The following is a 16,581-nucleotide window of genomic DNA, read 5'->3' on the forward strand; positions in this document are numbered from 1 at the left end:
AGCAAATTATTACAGAGAAAGATATCCCAATCGTCATTATCCAGACAGGCGAGTAATTCAAAGAGTAGAGCAAATGCTGTCAAACTGCGGTTTGTTTCATTCTCTGCATTAAAATCGTGGATGTCATCAATGACTGCCTAATCATACAGAAGAAGAAATTATGACGGATGTCAATAATAATCCTCATCTTAGTATGAGAGATCTTTCTTCTCAGCATAACATTAGCAGGTTAACAAATATTTGCGTACTATGAGAGAACAGGATGCATCCGTTTCATGTCCAGAGAGTGCAAGGACTAAGAGCTCATGATTTTGTTCCACGAATGGCTTTCTGCCATTGGTTACTTATGCATCCACAATTTTTATCACAAATTTTATGGACTGATGAGCCCAAATTTACACAACACGGAATTTTCAACGTACATAATACGCATTGGTGGGCACTTGAAAATCCTCACATTATTGTTGAAACGCATTTTCAAGAAAGGTGGAGCGTGAACGTCTGGGCTGGTATAATCGGTAACGAAATTGTGGGCCCTTATTTCCTTCCAGATAATTTAAGGGGTGCGTACTTACACTTCTTATGCAACAAATTACCCGGACTATTAGAAAATATATCTCTGGATACTAGAAGAACTATGATTTTCCAGCATGATGGTGTCCCAGCTCATTTTACTTGAGAAGTGAGGAACTTTTTAAATGAGTGATACGAGTGTTGAGTTGGTCGTGGTGGAACAATCACTTGACCACCACGGTTGCCGGATTTGACACCATTAGACTTTTACTTATGGAGTCATATCAAAGCAATCATGTATTCTGAAGACATCATCAGTCTTGTACAATTGAAGGAAAGGATTGTACTGGCATTCAAAATGTTAAAAACTCGAAACACACTAGAATGGCTTCAAGATAATCTAGTGAGAAGAGCCCAACTTCGTATGCAACAGAATAGACAACATTTCCAACAATTTTGAAACTAATAAAAGGAAACTATCACAACGAAATATTGTCTCATTTTAATTTACATATCCTATGTTAAAGTACGCACTGGACACTGTAAACAGAAGAGTAATTAGTTGTCGGTATCGGGATCCGCTCAACAGTGTCTTAGTTAAGTGCTCAACAGTATCTTAGCGTTTGGTATACCCATCACAGTCATTAAGCTTATAACACACACACTCCTACTCTTAATATTATTTTTCCAGTGCTTATATCACACCAAACTGACTTAACATTGCACTCGTCACCCGTGTTAACTGGATGCACTGCCTTAGATTTAATATGCTTTTTACCTAAGAGCATAACCTTCCATCTCTCCTGTCCTGCCTCTCCTTCCTGTATACATTGTACTCCCCATATTCAAATTCAGCATCACTTATGTCTGAGTAACATGATGTTTCCACTATTCCTACAATGTCTGCATTTGATGACTTAATCAGTATTTAAAAATATGTTATTATCAAAATATATTTGTTAAATATATTTTTATTACTGTCATCGGTATTTTTGAATTAATAAAGAATAAGTCAGTTAGCAAATATACCAAAGGGTATACTAGTGAACAGTTACAATTTCATTGTAAATATGCCATTGCAACAGATAAAACAGTGCAAATACTTAACGTGCTGTGCACCTTTCTGTGGCAGCATATGGATTGGCTCTCAATGTCCATGCTAATGTCCATATCATGTACACTTCCTTGGGACCATAGACCACTTATAATTATTAAAAACTTGGACAGTAAATTCTAGACTTCACTGGACAGGCAAAAAATCAGGATACTTGGTAACCCTCTGTCTGATGAACCATAAAATTTTTGTATAAAATTCTGTCTTGTCACAGATAGTTTCAAAATGCCTTATAAATGGTTTCCTCCTTTTAGGAAAGGATGACTGCTAAACAATCAACCACACATTGAATAAGTTATTTTATATATTGCACAATGTGTCCAATAATACCTGCACATTGTCAGGCAGGTGGTCATGGCATTGAATGTCTTTTTCCAGTATGGCCCAAACGTGTTCACTTGTGTTGAGTTTGAGTGAGTTGGGCAGCCATAGGAGGATGGAGAATTCATTGTCATGTTCCCGAAACCAATTAGCAAACTGCCAGGCCTTGCGGCATGGCACATTATCTTGTTGGTAGACTCCACAGTTGTCTGGATACACAGTCATCATAAAGGGAGTGTATTGTTTGCAGTGATAGAAAGGTAGGTATTTCCGGTGAGCCATTGATTAGTCGTGTTCAGCGGACTCGGGGCATGCCACAAAAACAGTCCCCAAATCATAGCTGCCAAACACTAATAGTACATCAAGGTTCCATAGCCTAATGTTTATCCAAGTGTGGATATGCCCATCAGCATGATACAGTTGGAAGCAGGATTCATCAGACCAGATGATAGACTTCCACACATCGGTGGTCCAGCATTGGGGCTGACATGCCCATATAAGGTGCAATTTGTGTCTTGCAGTGAGTGCCTGTGACAGTCATCAACTGTTATTGTATTGCTGTACAAGCTGAGGTTCGGTGCATAGTCCATATGGACCTTGATTGTGCTATACCTGTGTTGTACTGGGTGGTTAGCTAGGCCACTATGCTGCATTGCTGCTGTGTTACAAGGTGAGACACGACATTCACCACATGCATTGATCACATATGGCTGTACCTGTGTGATTGGCTTGTTTTTCAACTGCGACTGAGCCAGTCACAGTAGATGCCCATTCTTTCTCACAGATTGTCAAAAACTGATTGCTACTTGCACGAATTACAAACTTACATCAGCCATTCCCCACTTTGAGCCTTCACCAGTGTTACAGACCAGTCCATTCCTACACAAGAGGAGGGGGTATTGCTATTGCAAAGCCAACTCAGTTTATTTTTCCATTATGGATTTACCCTTTTGAAGATAACAAATGAATATAATCCCATCTGCATCCAGAAAACTGGTAGCACCCTTTATTTATTTATTATTATTATTTTTTTTTGTGATGAGAAGAACCTTCATGGTGTCACTTCGTGGACTTTTGTTTGGTTGCTGAATCATAGTAATGAATCCCAAGTTTCATCTGTGGTCACAGTTGGCTCCCAAACTTGTTGTGGATACTACACATTTTGCAAGAGTTGTCTTTACATAGTTTGTTCTCTCCCTCTTCAGGTCTTCATTCAAATTTCAGACACCTAAAATACTGAAATGTTTTTTGTGCTCAATTCTTTGTAGATGGTAGTGATGGACTTGTTTACAGGTTGTTTAGTGACTACGTACTATATAACCCAATCCAATGATCTTCAAAATCATCACATGAGCAGGATTGATGTCTTATTCGGTTGACACAGTCACAAGTTGTCTGCACCTGGTGGGTTCATCTGTGCTGACTCACTGACCCCTTTTGAATTCAGCATCCAATTGTTGATGGTACTGTATGATGGACAACTCCTGATGTCAACGTTTGCTCAGACCGTGTCAGTGAAATTATTCTTGCGGGAATGGAATCCTTTATTCCACACTCCACCTTAAAATCTCATCCTTTATCTAAACCAGTGGTTTTCGACCTTTTTTTAATAACGGCAACCCTAAGTAATTGATTTTATTTTCTGGCAGCCCTACTCAACTTTCTGCCTGTTAGATCTGATTCTCTCCTGTATATATGAACCTAATATTAAAAAAATATATCTTATATGATAGCTATTACAATAATATAACTATAAACAAAATTACCATTCATAATACAAATTATATATACTTATATAATAATTTTATTCTTTATATAGAGGTATTAAATAAACATCAATTATAGATCACCAAAAAATTAAAATGATACTGCACAATTGATACCGTATACCTTTTTATAATGACAAACATAAATTAAAAAAAGTTTAAGTAATTTAAACCCAAATTATATGACACCCCTAGAACGTTGTTGCTGCAGCACCCTGGTTGAAAACCATTGATCTAAACCTTGGTTTTCCAATAAATGTGCAACACTGTTCAAGAAAAGAATGTTGCATATCGTAATTGTCTTGTTTCCAATTCTTCAGTTTCCTTTTCTGCCTACACCAAAGCTCGCAACAATTGTAAAGCAGTTATTAATCAGTCCAAACCAGATTTTGAACAGGCTAAGGGTAGAAAACTTGCTTCTTGCCCTAATGGTAGCCGAGCATTCTGGTCTCTTGCCAAAGCAATTGGCCACAACATTTGCCCATCTCTGCTCCCACCTCTATCAAAACCAGATGGTTCTATTGTCAGCCAAGGATAAAGCTGACCTGCTAGCATCCCATTTTTCTTCCAGCTCATGTATTATGATCTTGATAAAACACCTCCCACCATTCCCAGTACGCTCTATTCAATGCCTCCTGTGGTCTTCCATCAAAAGGATGTCAGAAGGATTTTGACAAATCTCGATGCTAAGAAAGCTACAGATCCTGATGGTATTTCTCCACTTGTTCTCAAAACCTGCACTGCTAAACTTACTCCTGTTTTTTTGGCACTTTTTTTACTTTCTTATTCCAAAGGTGTTTTTCCTTCTGCTTCGAAATTTGCTCATATCCAGCCAGTTCCAAAGAAGGGTGACAAATCCCTCCCATCCAATTATTGTCCCATTGCAGTTACTTCTACTCTTTCTAAAGTAATGGAGAAATCAATTAACTGCCAACTCCTTAAACTATCTAGAAACCTTCCATCTGATCAATGATTACCGGTATGGATTCCGTCAGTGTCAATCCACTGGTGATATTCTAGCTTATGTTACCCATTTATGGACAAATTCAGTGGAAAAATTCGGTGAAACACAAGCAGTTGCTCTTTTCATCTCAAAGGCTTTCAATCGTGTTTGGCATAAAGGTCTTCTAAACAAGCTTTCATCTTATGGTTTGCCAACTATTTTTTGTAATTGGTTATCCAGTTTTCTCTCTGACCCCTCACTGAGGGTTGATGGTAGATGGCTGACTATCTTCTAACTTCTGCGCTAATGCTGGTGTCCCCCAAGGTTCAGTTCTTTCCCCCATTCTTTTCCTTTTGTATATTAATGACCTTCTTCCAATGACCGGAAATCCTATCCATAATTTTGCTGATGATAAACCTTGAGAAACCTTGTCATGCTCAATCAGCTTCAATTTCTTGAATATCTGCTACCAATTCGTTAAATGCCGATCTCCAGGTAATTCTCCAGTGGGGCAAAGACAACTTAGTTGATTTCAATTCTTCTAAAAAACTTGGTTTTCTCTTTCTGGTTGTTACGTTTCTTCCAAACAGCTGTTAACTCTGTACAAAAATGCAAATCTGCCCTACCATGGAATATTGTTCCTACATCTGCAGCAGTGCCCCCAAAACCTCTCTCAGGCTTCTAGATTCCATTCAGAAGAGGGCAGTTAAGTTAATGAATGACTCATCACTAACAGAGTTTCTCCACTCTCTGTCTCATAGACGTTCTGATTCACTGCATGCCTTTTCTACAGATACTTCCTTGGACAGTGTTCTTCTGAATTGGTTTCTATAATTTCTGCTCTCTCTCTCTCTTTCAAAACAGTCTGAACACATTGCCACCACCAGCCAACATCCATTTACTGTCCAACTTCAAACTCACAGAACCACCTTTTCATCTTCCTCATTTATTATCGTATGTGTGCTAGCGCAAGTTGATGTATGTCATGTCCATTTATGCTCTTCATAGATAGCAAGTTTTAGTTACTTATCCTTGACCCTACAGCATGATTCAAGTACCAAAGGATTCCTCTTCTTCCGCCCAACACGGATGATCCATCATATCCATCATCAAACAAACAGGTATTTCATGTTATATACTTCTGCTAATGCTTCCATTATATTAGCTCTAACCCGTATACAGCTAGCAAACACTAGTGCTCTAAAGGCATATGGTGACATTGTGGTCAACCTAGAGAAGTCACAAAGCCCTGCTGAACACCCCAGGAAACGTTAAACTCTCTTATTCTTTCAGCTTTAAAAACTCCCCTCTCAGCAGAAAATACAATGGTTGTATCAATACTAATCCTCAGAAGTGAACATAAAGGTATACTGTATAACCCATCTTATTCTGACTCCCACGGGCAAACCATCGTCAAAAGAACACCTAAAATCCAAGCGATTTTAATTCTTCACAGAAAAGTAACTAGTCGGACAAATTTCAACCTAAAGGCAAAGTATGGCAGAATCAGAAATTTCGACAAACCCTCCCACGTGCTTCCGTTGTAAAGTACATCAGGAAGCAGTAATCCAATGTACGTCATGTCAGCAATTTTACTGTGTGGCCTGTACCAAATGCGATATAAAGCGGTTCAACAACCAGCGACGTCAAAAGTACATTTGCCCATTCTGCAAAGAAAGTAAAGTACAAATGACAAATGCAACGGAATGTGTGGATACCCAGGATGACACAGAGGTCGAAAATAAACAAACAAACATCCAAATATCAAACTTTAGTCAGACTCACACTGCAAGTGAAACTGACTCAGTAGCAGATAAACTGGAGTATGAAATGGACCCAGAGGTCTGCAGTCAACAACCAGTCATCACGATACATGAAAACCCTGTGGAATGTAGGAAAGAAAGCCAAGCGGAAAGTGCCTTCCTTAATGATGAGCAAAACAGGTTCCTGAAAAACATTGATGGCATCTCTGCAGAACACATGAAATTCTTCTCCATGCAAACTGCAGAATTTCTGGGAAACAATGGAAATTCACATCAATCTCTGACAGTCTGCAGAATTTATAATATCAAAAAATAATTTTGATATCATATATTTGGATTTCAGGAAAGCTTTTGACACTGTTGCGCATGGAAGACTATTGTACAAATTGGAGCAAAATGGTATTAAGGGTAAGTTGCTACAATGGATAAAAGGATGGTTAAGTGGGAGAAGACAGAGGGTGGTAATCAATGGATGCTGCTCTTCTTGGACTAATGTTATTAGTGGAATCCCACAGGGTTCGGTGTTAGGTCCACTGTTGTTTTGTATATTTATCAATGATATTGATGAAGGTATATCAGGCTTAATATCGAAGTTTGCAGATGATACAAAGGTTGGAAGGGTTGTTAATGACAGTAATGGCAGTGTGCTACTGCAACAGGATCTAGATAATTTGGGCAGATGGGCTAAGAAGTGGCAACTCAACTTGAACCTTGACAAATGCAAAGTACTGCATATGGGTAGAAGTAACCCCAGAGAAACATACCAACTGTGTGGTACTACACTTAAGGTGGTAGAAAATGAAAAAGACCTGGGAGTAAATGTGCAGTCAGATATGAAGTTTTCTGAGCAATGTAGACAGGCTGCCAGGGCAGGTCATGGGGTTTTGTCAATGATATATAGGAATTTTGCTAGCAGGGAAAAGGAGGTGATTATCCCTCTGCATAAGGCAATGGTCAGGCCACGCCTTGAGTACTGCATACAGGTCTGGAGGTCTCATTTTAGGAAGGATGTAGATTTACTTGAGCGTGTACAGAGAAGGACAACAAGATTGGTGAGGGGAATGAAGGGATCCTCTTACCAAGAGAGGCTTATGTTCTGCAAATTGCAGTGGCTGGAGACTAGGCACCTGCGCGGTGATCTGATTGAGGTATATAAGGCCTTGAATGGGTTAAACACACTGAATTCTGATGGGATCCTTCCACTTGTTCAGATTATGAACCTAAGGGGGCATAAATTCAAATTAAGAAAAGACAGATGTAGAATAGATATGCGGAAATTTGCCTTTAGCCAGCGGGTGGTTAATTGCTGGAACAAACTTCCATCTGTTGTTGTAGAAGTTGCTAGGTTGAATAAATTTAAGGAGGAACTGGACAGGCATTTGGAGGGAATGGTGTGATTTTTTTTTTTTGGCTGATGCTGCATAAGCTCATACACTTGCTTTCTTGCATCATATGCTACTGCTACTACTACTATTTATCTGAAGAGAACCAGTAGCTTCGTGTACAGAACAATGACATGAAACAAGAAATAGGTCTCCTAACCAATCAAGTGCGTCAACTAGCAACCTTATTTATGCCCAATAAAAACAGTATACAGGCATACCTCGGTTAACGTTACCTCTGATAACGAAGCTTCGATATAACGAAGTCCGCAATTTCAAGCCCCTTTTAACATAAAAAAAAACATTCCAGTTTAATCACCTGAAATCTAAACAAACTGAAGAAATTACGGAAACCTTTGGGGCTTCTCGTGGTTGGTTCGAGAAATTTAAAAAACAGGCCAGGATTCATAGTGTAAAATTAACAGAAGCTGCAAATAAGTTTCCAGAAAAACTAAAGGAAATAATTGAACGTGAAAAATTTCCACCAAATTTGGTGTTCAGTGTTGACGAAAGCGGCTTGTTCTGGAAACGGCTACCAACAAAAAAATATGGCCAGAAGTTGTACTAGAAGAAGAAAATAACATCCAAGAAGAAATGAAGTTATCCAGATGGTTCAATCAATAGGTTTCGAAAATGTCGATGAAGAGGATGTTAGAAATTTATTGAATGCAGAAGATGATAGTTTTTCAGTGGAAGATTTAGAAAACCTTGTTAGCAACGAAGACAAAGATAATGAAGACGAAGTTAAAGAAGTTCCTGCCGAAAAAGTGTTAACCAAAGATTTAAAAAGGTGCTTAAATGACATTGAAAACGTTTTAAATTTTTTTAGTGAAAATGATCCTGATTTAGGAAGAAGTTTTATTGTTAAGCGATCAGTGTTAAATGCAATAACTCCATATAGGCAATTGTTAAATGAAAGAGAAAAAAAGCATAAGCAATCAACTTTAGACTCATATTTTAAAATGTGATTTCACTTTGTATGTAAGTTGACTGTTTATTTAATAAAACTTTTCTTTGTTCGAAAAAAAAGCTTTTCATTTTCTTTACGTAGGAACGTATCCCTATTCCGGCCATAGTATTTTTACCTCTGAAAACGAAATTTCGCTTAACGAAGTAATTTCGTGGAACGCATCCTATTAGTTATTCGAGGTATGCCTGTATATCCAACAACGCCGCACTCAATGTGGCTCAGGAAATCGGAAAACAAGCCACAAGAAGTAGAATTGATACATGATTCCAACTTTCAAAGGAATCATATTCCCCAATTTATGTATAATGCAATGCCTCATATTCCTGTCACCCTTAGCCCAATGACAACCGTAACACGAGATAAGAATCAGCTTAATAGCAGAGATGCAGGGCTCAATGATGGTAACTCCCCCAAACCTGCATCTAACAACACCGAGGGTAGCCACTCAAAGACCTCTCAGGTGGCCCTCTCCACAATACCGACCAAAAATACTACCAAACCTAAAGGGTTAAAGCGACAACCATACTGGAAAGGGTGCATCAATACCAAATATATAATATAATAAAAAATATAATACCAAAAGATCCCACCAGCAGGACTTATAGGCACCCTCTACTCCCTGGTATCTCTCACCAATCAACATGTTCACACAAAAGAAACCCGGATGACATATTCAACATATCAGAAAATGGAACATGGAAGACAACAAGGCAATAGAGATGCCACAGAACTTTCATCGAAGGGGACACATTCTAATTACAACATCACAGCAGTTCTGACTCATGGACAAATCTTTATATCTCAACTGAAACCGACTACTAAACCAGACAGCATTAAGGCCATGTTTGCAGATGTACATGGGATGAATATTGATGTGAGGCAGAGAAGAACCAGGTATTAACCTACGCCTCTTTCATCCTTACTTGCCACCCAGAGAAGATGAGCTTCATGCTGAATCCAAGGCTATGGCCCCCTGGAACCCTTGTCAAACCCTTCCTAGATCAGAAGCCAAGAACCGCAATAAACCACCGACATCAAACGCAATAGCAATTAAAGCTACCAAGGTCCCAAGCCAACAAAACGCATGAGAAATCAGATAACTTCACTGAGAACAAACTTACCATAAGAAATAAACTGTCCACATATCATAGCAGATTATAATGACAATCCCCAGGGCTCCAGACCTGTGAAGGATATCCCTGTACACATCACAATGCACAGTAGACCAGTGTGAACCTTAAAAAGAGACTTGCCACCTGTGCGAACTCCAGTTACTATGGCTACCACCATTCGAATTGTCTATCAAAATGCAAGGAGTATTTGTCACAAGCTAGACACTGTCGAACAGCTTCTCCTCTCTAAAACCTTGAATATTCTCTGCATTGCCGAAACATGGCTTGGGAATGGGCGGGACTCCCTTGCCTGCGCTCCTCAGGCTGGGTACCAGATGCTCTGCTCCTCTAGAGAGGATTGTATGGGGGGGGAGTCTCAATATTCTATAATACCACTATCTTCTCATTGGGTGGGGGATGGTCTTTCTGCCCCCTTCCCACCCCATCCCTCCCTCTGGTGGAGCAAGGGCATGCCCCACTGATATACCTGGGGTCGCCTTCCCTATTGACCCCATATTTCTGTCTTATCCCCCAGCCTTCCGTCTCTCCCTCGTACTCTACCTATATCGCCAGCGAAAAGCAAATGCTCCACACAACGAAAAATTTTAAATGCCAAACTCGACACACTTGCAACCTCTTTCGGCCTAACTAGATGCAAGCGTTTATCCCCCCCCTTTTTTTTATATATATATATAGGTCCTAACCACTGAAAGAGTACTTATCTAAAAATACTGGTGTACCTGGTCTGCTTCCACGGGGCCAAGTGTGGGCAACGTTTGGCCTCAATAGGGGTCCAGCAGCTAAACAGCCAAATGAACAACAGAACACAACACTACATATGTACAATATCCATACACTTTTAAATCTCTGGCCTTCCGAGCGAACTGGTACACCCAAAATGAAAGCAACGTGGAGATGGGGGAAACCCCTGGTGCCGTTAGACACTAAATACACTTTACACTTTACCTTCTCATTGGTACATTCTGTGGTAACCCAGTCCCTGGCATTTGTAGCTGCTATGGTATCCCTGGTGTATAGCAACAGTATACACCAGGCCCAAACAGTGACATCATTGAAGATGTGATCCACTGGCTGGTAAATCACCTCCACGCCTCTGTTAAGCACATTATTTGTGGAGATTTCAATCTTCAACCTATTCTCATACATCTTAGTAGGAAACTCATTAGCAGTATGATTCATTGGGTATCAGCTTACTTAACTGCCACCCCACGAGAGGATCTAATCTCTTCGATCTGATATTCTTTTCAGCACCATGCGACCTCGAAGACAGTCCTCACAATCTATTTCAATCCGATCACAAACCTATTGCCATACTCCTGTATTTAGCTGCACCGAACTTCGATATCCAAGGCCCAAAAAAGAAAAAAAGACATCACAGCACCCAAATTCATTGATCCACCATGATGTCTCGAAGCTGCATCCTCGATACCTTGGGAGGCTCTCAATAATTGTGATCTCAAGCTAACTGTGGACCTCATGACCAAATGGATTTGAACCATTGCAAGTTATGGTGTTACAAAGACTGTCTACATCGCTCCCTGTTCAAGAGCTTGGTGGACCCCAGCATTGAACGACAGCTTTCAAGAAAAACAAAATCTGCATAAGAGATGGAAAGAATCATGCACTATACAAGATCATATTGCCTTCTCCAGAGCCTGGGCAGTTTTCAACAACAAGAAATCATTTGCAATTAAAAAGCATTTAAATCCCTACAAAAAGGCAAATCGTTTTATGACTCAGCACACAGGAATTCCTAAAACACTGGACTTTGAACTGTGGATGGACCACATTGCACGGTTCTCAAACACTGTGGCCCGATGCACCTAGGCAACTTACCCATCAATAACGTTCCTATTGATATTCTCGCCACCGTTCACATCACCAGGAAGCAGCTTATAACTGCTGTAAATGGATTGCTGCCCACTCAATTGCAGGCCCCGATCTTGTGCCACAATTCATAATTAAATGTCTTAGCTCATTTATCATCGATCCTCTACTATCAGTTTTTAACCGTGTTTTAATGCAGCACTGCTTTCCCCCTCTCTGGAACAGATATGCTGTGAGGCCATGCCCTAAATGCCAATCTGCAACCCTCTTTAAACAGTTCAGGCCAATCTCTCATTCTTCCAGCCTCTTGAAGCTCATGGAGAAGACATTACTTTCCACCATCACCAATCAAATCATGCCTCACAAACCTCCACAGATTCACTATGCCATTCCAGGAAGATCCACAGTCATCAATTTAACATCCATAACCAACACCATTCTCAGTGCACTAGAAGCTAAAGCAGAGCTTGTCATCACGTACATCGACCTGGAAGCTGCCTTCGACTCCATCAGTATCCCCTCACTTGTTCACCTCCTATAAAACTACTTCTACATAAAAGGTGACATGTTGTAGTTTATCACAACCCTGCTCTCTAACAGAACCATTCTTCGTAAAGTGGAGATCAACACACAATCTGGAGAAAGATCACTGCGGGAGTTCCCCAAGGCGGAGTCCTTTCGGGAGCATTATTCACTTCAGTTATTATTCCGTTTGTGCAACAGAGAGGAAACATACTCTGCTATGCCGATGATATTAAGATATATATATACTCAGATTAACCCTGGCGAACATCTCTCAAACATCAATAAAAAGATCAGTGAAAAGTTACACAACTTAGGATCCTATCTCCATCAATTTGGCCTCCTCATTAACCCTCTCAAATCAGCCCAAATTGTCTTATCTCTGAAGCACCAACCCACTGAAATCCAAGCTTCTCTAGACGGCATTCCCTTCCCGGTGGTCAAGATGCATACAGACTTGGGAGTCGTCTTCGACTATAAACTGAGCTTCAACCCCCACATTGACAAACTCATAGCAAAATATATGCTCATAGCATATACACCTCAGTATACTCCGTCTTATTATATGCTTCGGAAATTTGGGGGTCCGCGGCCCCTACCAACATCAAGCGCATGTACTCCACGAAATACTGGCTCCTTCATTGGATCACGCAAAAACATTGTCGTCCACCCCCAGCAAAAGACAACTGCAATGGCGATGTGACTTAATTTTGCCCGACTTCCAGATCTTGTATTTGAAAAACGCCTTGTTCTCACTGTCAAAATGACAACCAGAATGGTCTCGGAGCCAAGCATCTGGGAACTGTGTGGCTGGAGGATCCCTCTACCTGGACTGAGGTCAGCTCCCACGCTCACAGCTCACTATAACAGACTAGTGCTCAGTGATCGTTTTCTCCCCAGGGAGATGCTCCCCACAGTCCTTTCAATTGGTGGCGACCTCTAGAGATTTGCGAAGGATCGGAGGTACCGAAGACAGGTCCTTAAGAGCCTGACCTTGGCCAAGCAAACTGCACATTGATATGCGCATCATAATAATGTTCAAAGCACTATGTCTTTATGAATGTGTTGTGAATAAAGTCAAGAATATCTTTATGAATATAAATATTAATATAAATATAATACAAATGTAAATATGAATGTATTTATGAATATCTTTATTTAAAAAATATATATCTTTATTAATTCATTATAAATACTGTCAAAAGCATAATATCCTGTAATAATCTGACACTGATTCCATTTTATTGTTGGCTCTGGGGGGTGAGCGCGAACTTCGATGTGGGCTCCATCCCCCCAAATCTATTGTTCACCAGCCAATGTAAAACCCCCTGGCATTACTGCTGTGAAGGGTCTATTGTATATACCACGTTTGTATACAATAAAGATTATATATATATATATATATTCATTCAACTGCCATTCCTGGAACAACTTTCCTTCGTACGTATTTCCTGAAAAGTGCAGTCTACAAAAGTTCAAGGATTCTTCTGCTAATCTTTGGTGACACTCCAATTTCTAAGCAAGATGATATATCTCTTTTGGGGATTACCCTGACTTCTAATCTCCCTTGGCACAAGCACATTGCAAATATTGGTTTCTCTGCATCTAAAAAAATTGGTTTTCTCTTTCACTCACGGCATTACTTTTCTTCGAAACAGCTGTTCACTCTGTACAAATCGCAAATCTGCCCTACCATGGAATATTGTTGACCCACCTGGAGTGGTGCCCCCCAAAATCTCTCTCAGGCTTCTAGATTCCATTCAGAAGAGGGCAGTTAGAAATGAAACAAATATCTTCTTTTGCCTTCTCAACCTCCAACTCAAGCACAATACTAAGTACTATAGGTTGTAATACCTCTCGTGTTTGGGATTTTCATAAAAAAATAAAATAAAAAATAAGTACCTATATCCCTTCTGCCGTGAGAAATCATTTAGCTCGATTGGATGTGGGATGTGAACTTTACACACTGGAAATAAAAGGTCATCCAAAACCATATTATGAAACAGCTACATTCTGCTTATGTATTTCAATTCTCCAATGCATAAATTCTAATTAAATTTCCATATATCAGAATAGATGTATGGAAATTTGTCTTCAGCCATGGATAGTTTGAATAAATTAACCCCGTGGGGCTCTCATCTGGTAAGTATGGGCTTGGCACACCCAGGGTCCTGAGCTGGATATCATCATTCTTCTCTTTTTTTGGTGATTTCCTTCTACTTCTCTCTCTCTCTCTCTATGGGTAACTCAGAAATTTTTTTTTGGCTAGTGCAGCATAAGCCTAAGGCTTCCTTGCACCATATGGCTAATAATAATAATAATAAAATTCAAGGAAGAACTAGACAAACAATTAGAGGGGGGAAGGACAGGTGATATGGAAAGTGCTTCCCCCCTGGCTGTGCTGTATAAGGTAGTTTTTTTTCATTGTTTCCTACTAATGATAACTAACATTAGAAATATGTAATGTATTGTATAGAAGTATAGAAACTGAAGTTTAATTACTTCCATACAATTTATTTAATTTATTATTATTATTATTACTTCCACTTCCACATAATATTAAAACTTCCACAAGTAATATTATTATTACTTCCACATATTATTTCCACTACTACAGTTGTTGGTAGTATCTTTCTTTTCTCACTGCTTTGTACTAATCTGTCTGTCATTTACTCTGTATGTTTTCCATACACTTACATTATGACCACCTACCTAATATGATGTTGGTCCTCCACTTGCAGCCAAAACAGCTCATACCCGGCGAGGCATGGATGCTACAAGATTTCTAAATGTGTCTTGTGGTATCTTGTACCAATATGTAACCAGCAGATCCTTTAACTCCTGTAAGGTCCATGGTTGAGACACTGCAGATCGGAGTTGCTCTTCCAACACAAACCACAGATGCTCGATGGGATTGATGTCTGGGGAATTTGGAGGCCAGGGCAGTACCTGGAAGTCTTCCTCATGTTCCGCGAACCAGTCTTGAACATTCCGGGCGGTGTGGCATGGCGCATTATCTTGATGACAGACAGCACCGGAAGAGGGAAGACCATTGCCATGAAAGGATGTACCTGGTCAGCAATGTTCTTTAGGTAGGTGGTAGACATCAGAATTCCTGGCATGTGGGTGACTGGACCCAGGGTACCCCAGCAGAACATCACCCAAAGCATGACACATCCTTGTTTTTGTCCCACGGTGCATCTAGGTGCCATCACTTCCCCAGGTTAACGACGCACACATACCTGGCTGTCCACGTGGTGCAACAGGAAACGTGATTCATCAGACCAGACGACCTTCCAATCACTCAAGGTCCAGTTACGATGCTCACATGCCTGTTGTAGGTACTGTCGCCAGTGAAACGTGGCTAGCATGGGCATTCGGAGCAGCCTGTGGCTATGCAGTTCCATTTTCAGCAGGGTTTGATGTACTGTGTGTTGTGACACATTACTCCCATCACCAGCATTCCCATTACTGGTGAGTTGCACCACAGTTGCCCTTCTGTTGCCACGTACCATCCGGGAGAGCCTTAGCTCACCTCTAGCTTCAATGAGCCATGGTTGTCCAACACCTCACCGGTGGTTCATGAGTTTTCCCTCCTCGGACCACTTTCGGTAGGTACTAACCATGGCTGACTGTGAGCACCCCACCAGCCGTGTCGTTTTGGATATGCTTTGACCCAGTCATCTGGCCATTACAATTTGCTTGTCAAACTCGCTTAAGTCAGCTGCCTTTCCCATCTGAAGAACAAGAGTAACACTGATTAACGGAGCTCAGTATCAGGTGTTTTTTATACCGTATCCCGCCCACGCGCCGTAGTTCTCCTGCAGTTGCTTCAATTTTCACACAGTGCGCTTGCGCGAGTTGATGTATGTCGTGTTCGGTTATGCTCTTCATAGATAGCAAGTTTTAGTTACTTATCCTTGACCCTACAGCATGATTCAAGTACCAATAGATTCCTCTTCTTCCGCCCAACACGGATGAGCCATCATCTCCATCATCAAACAAACAGGTACTTCATGTTTTATACTTTTTTATGCTATTGCTTCCATTATATTAGCTCTAACCTGTATACAGCCAGCAAACACTAGTGCCCTAAAGGCATATGACGACGTCGTGGTCAACCTTGAGAAGTCACAAAGCCCTGCGCTGCTGAACCCCCAGGGTACGTTAAACTCTCCTATTCTTTCAACTTTAAAAACTCCCCTCTCAGCAGAAATACAGTGGATGTATCGATACTAATCCTCAGAAGTGAACATAAAGGCACTGTGTAACCCGTCTTATTCCGACCCCCCCCCACAGGCAAACCATCGTGAAGAGAACACCTAAA

General features: G+C 40.5%; 1 protein-coding gene across 1 annotated transcript in view; it reads left to right on the plus strand.

Annotated features, from left to right (window-relative positions):
* LOC150078306 (uncharacterized) overlaps positions 1-16,581 on the plus strand; it is a 159,387-nt gene that overhangs the window by 131,177 nt on the left and 11,629 nt on the right. The gene's annotated exons all lie outside the window — the stretch shown is intronic.

This window comes from Mastigoproctus giganteus, chromosome 11 (genome assembly GCF_048544385.1).
Source record: "Mastigoproctus giganteus isolate SK-2022 chromosome 11, ASM4854438v1, whole genome shotgun sequence".
In the NCBI taxonomy this organism is placed as follows: domain Eukaryota; kingdom Metazoa; phylum Arthropoda; class Arachnida; order Uropygi; family Thelyphonidae; genus Mastigoproctus; species Mastigoproctus giganteus.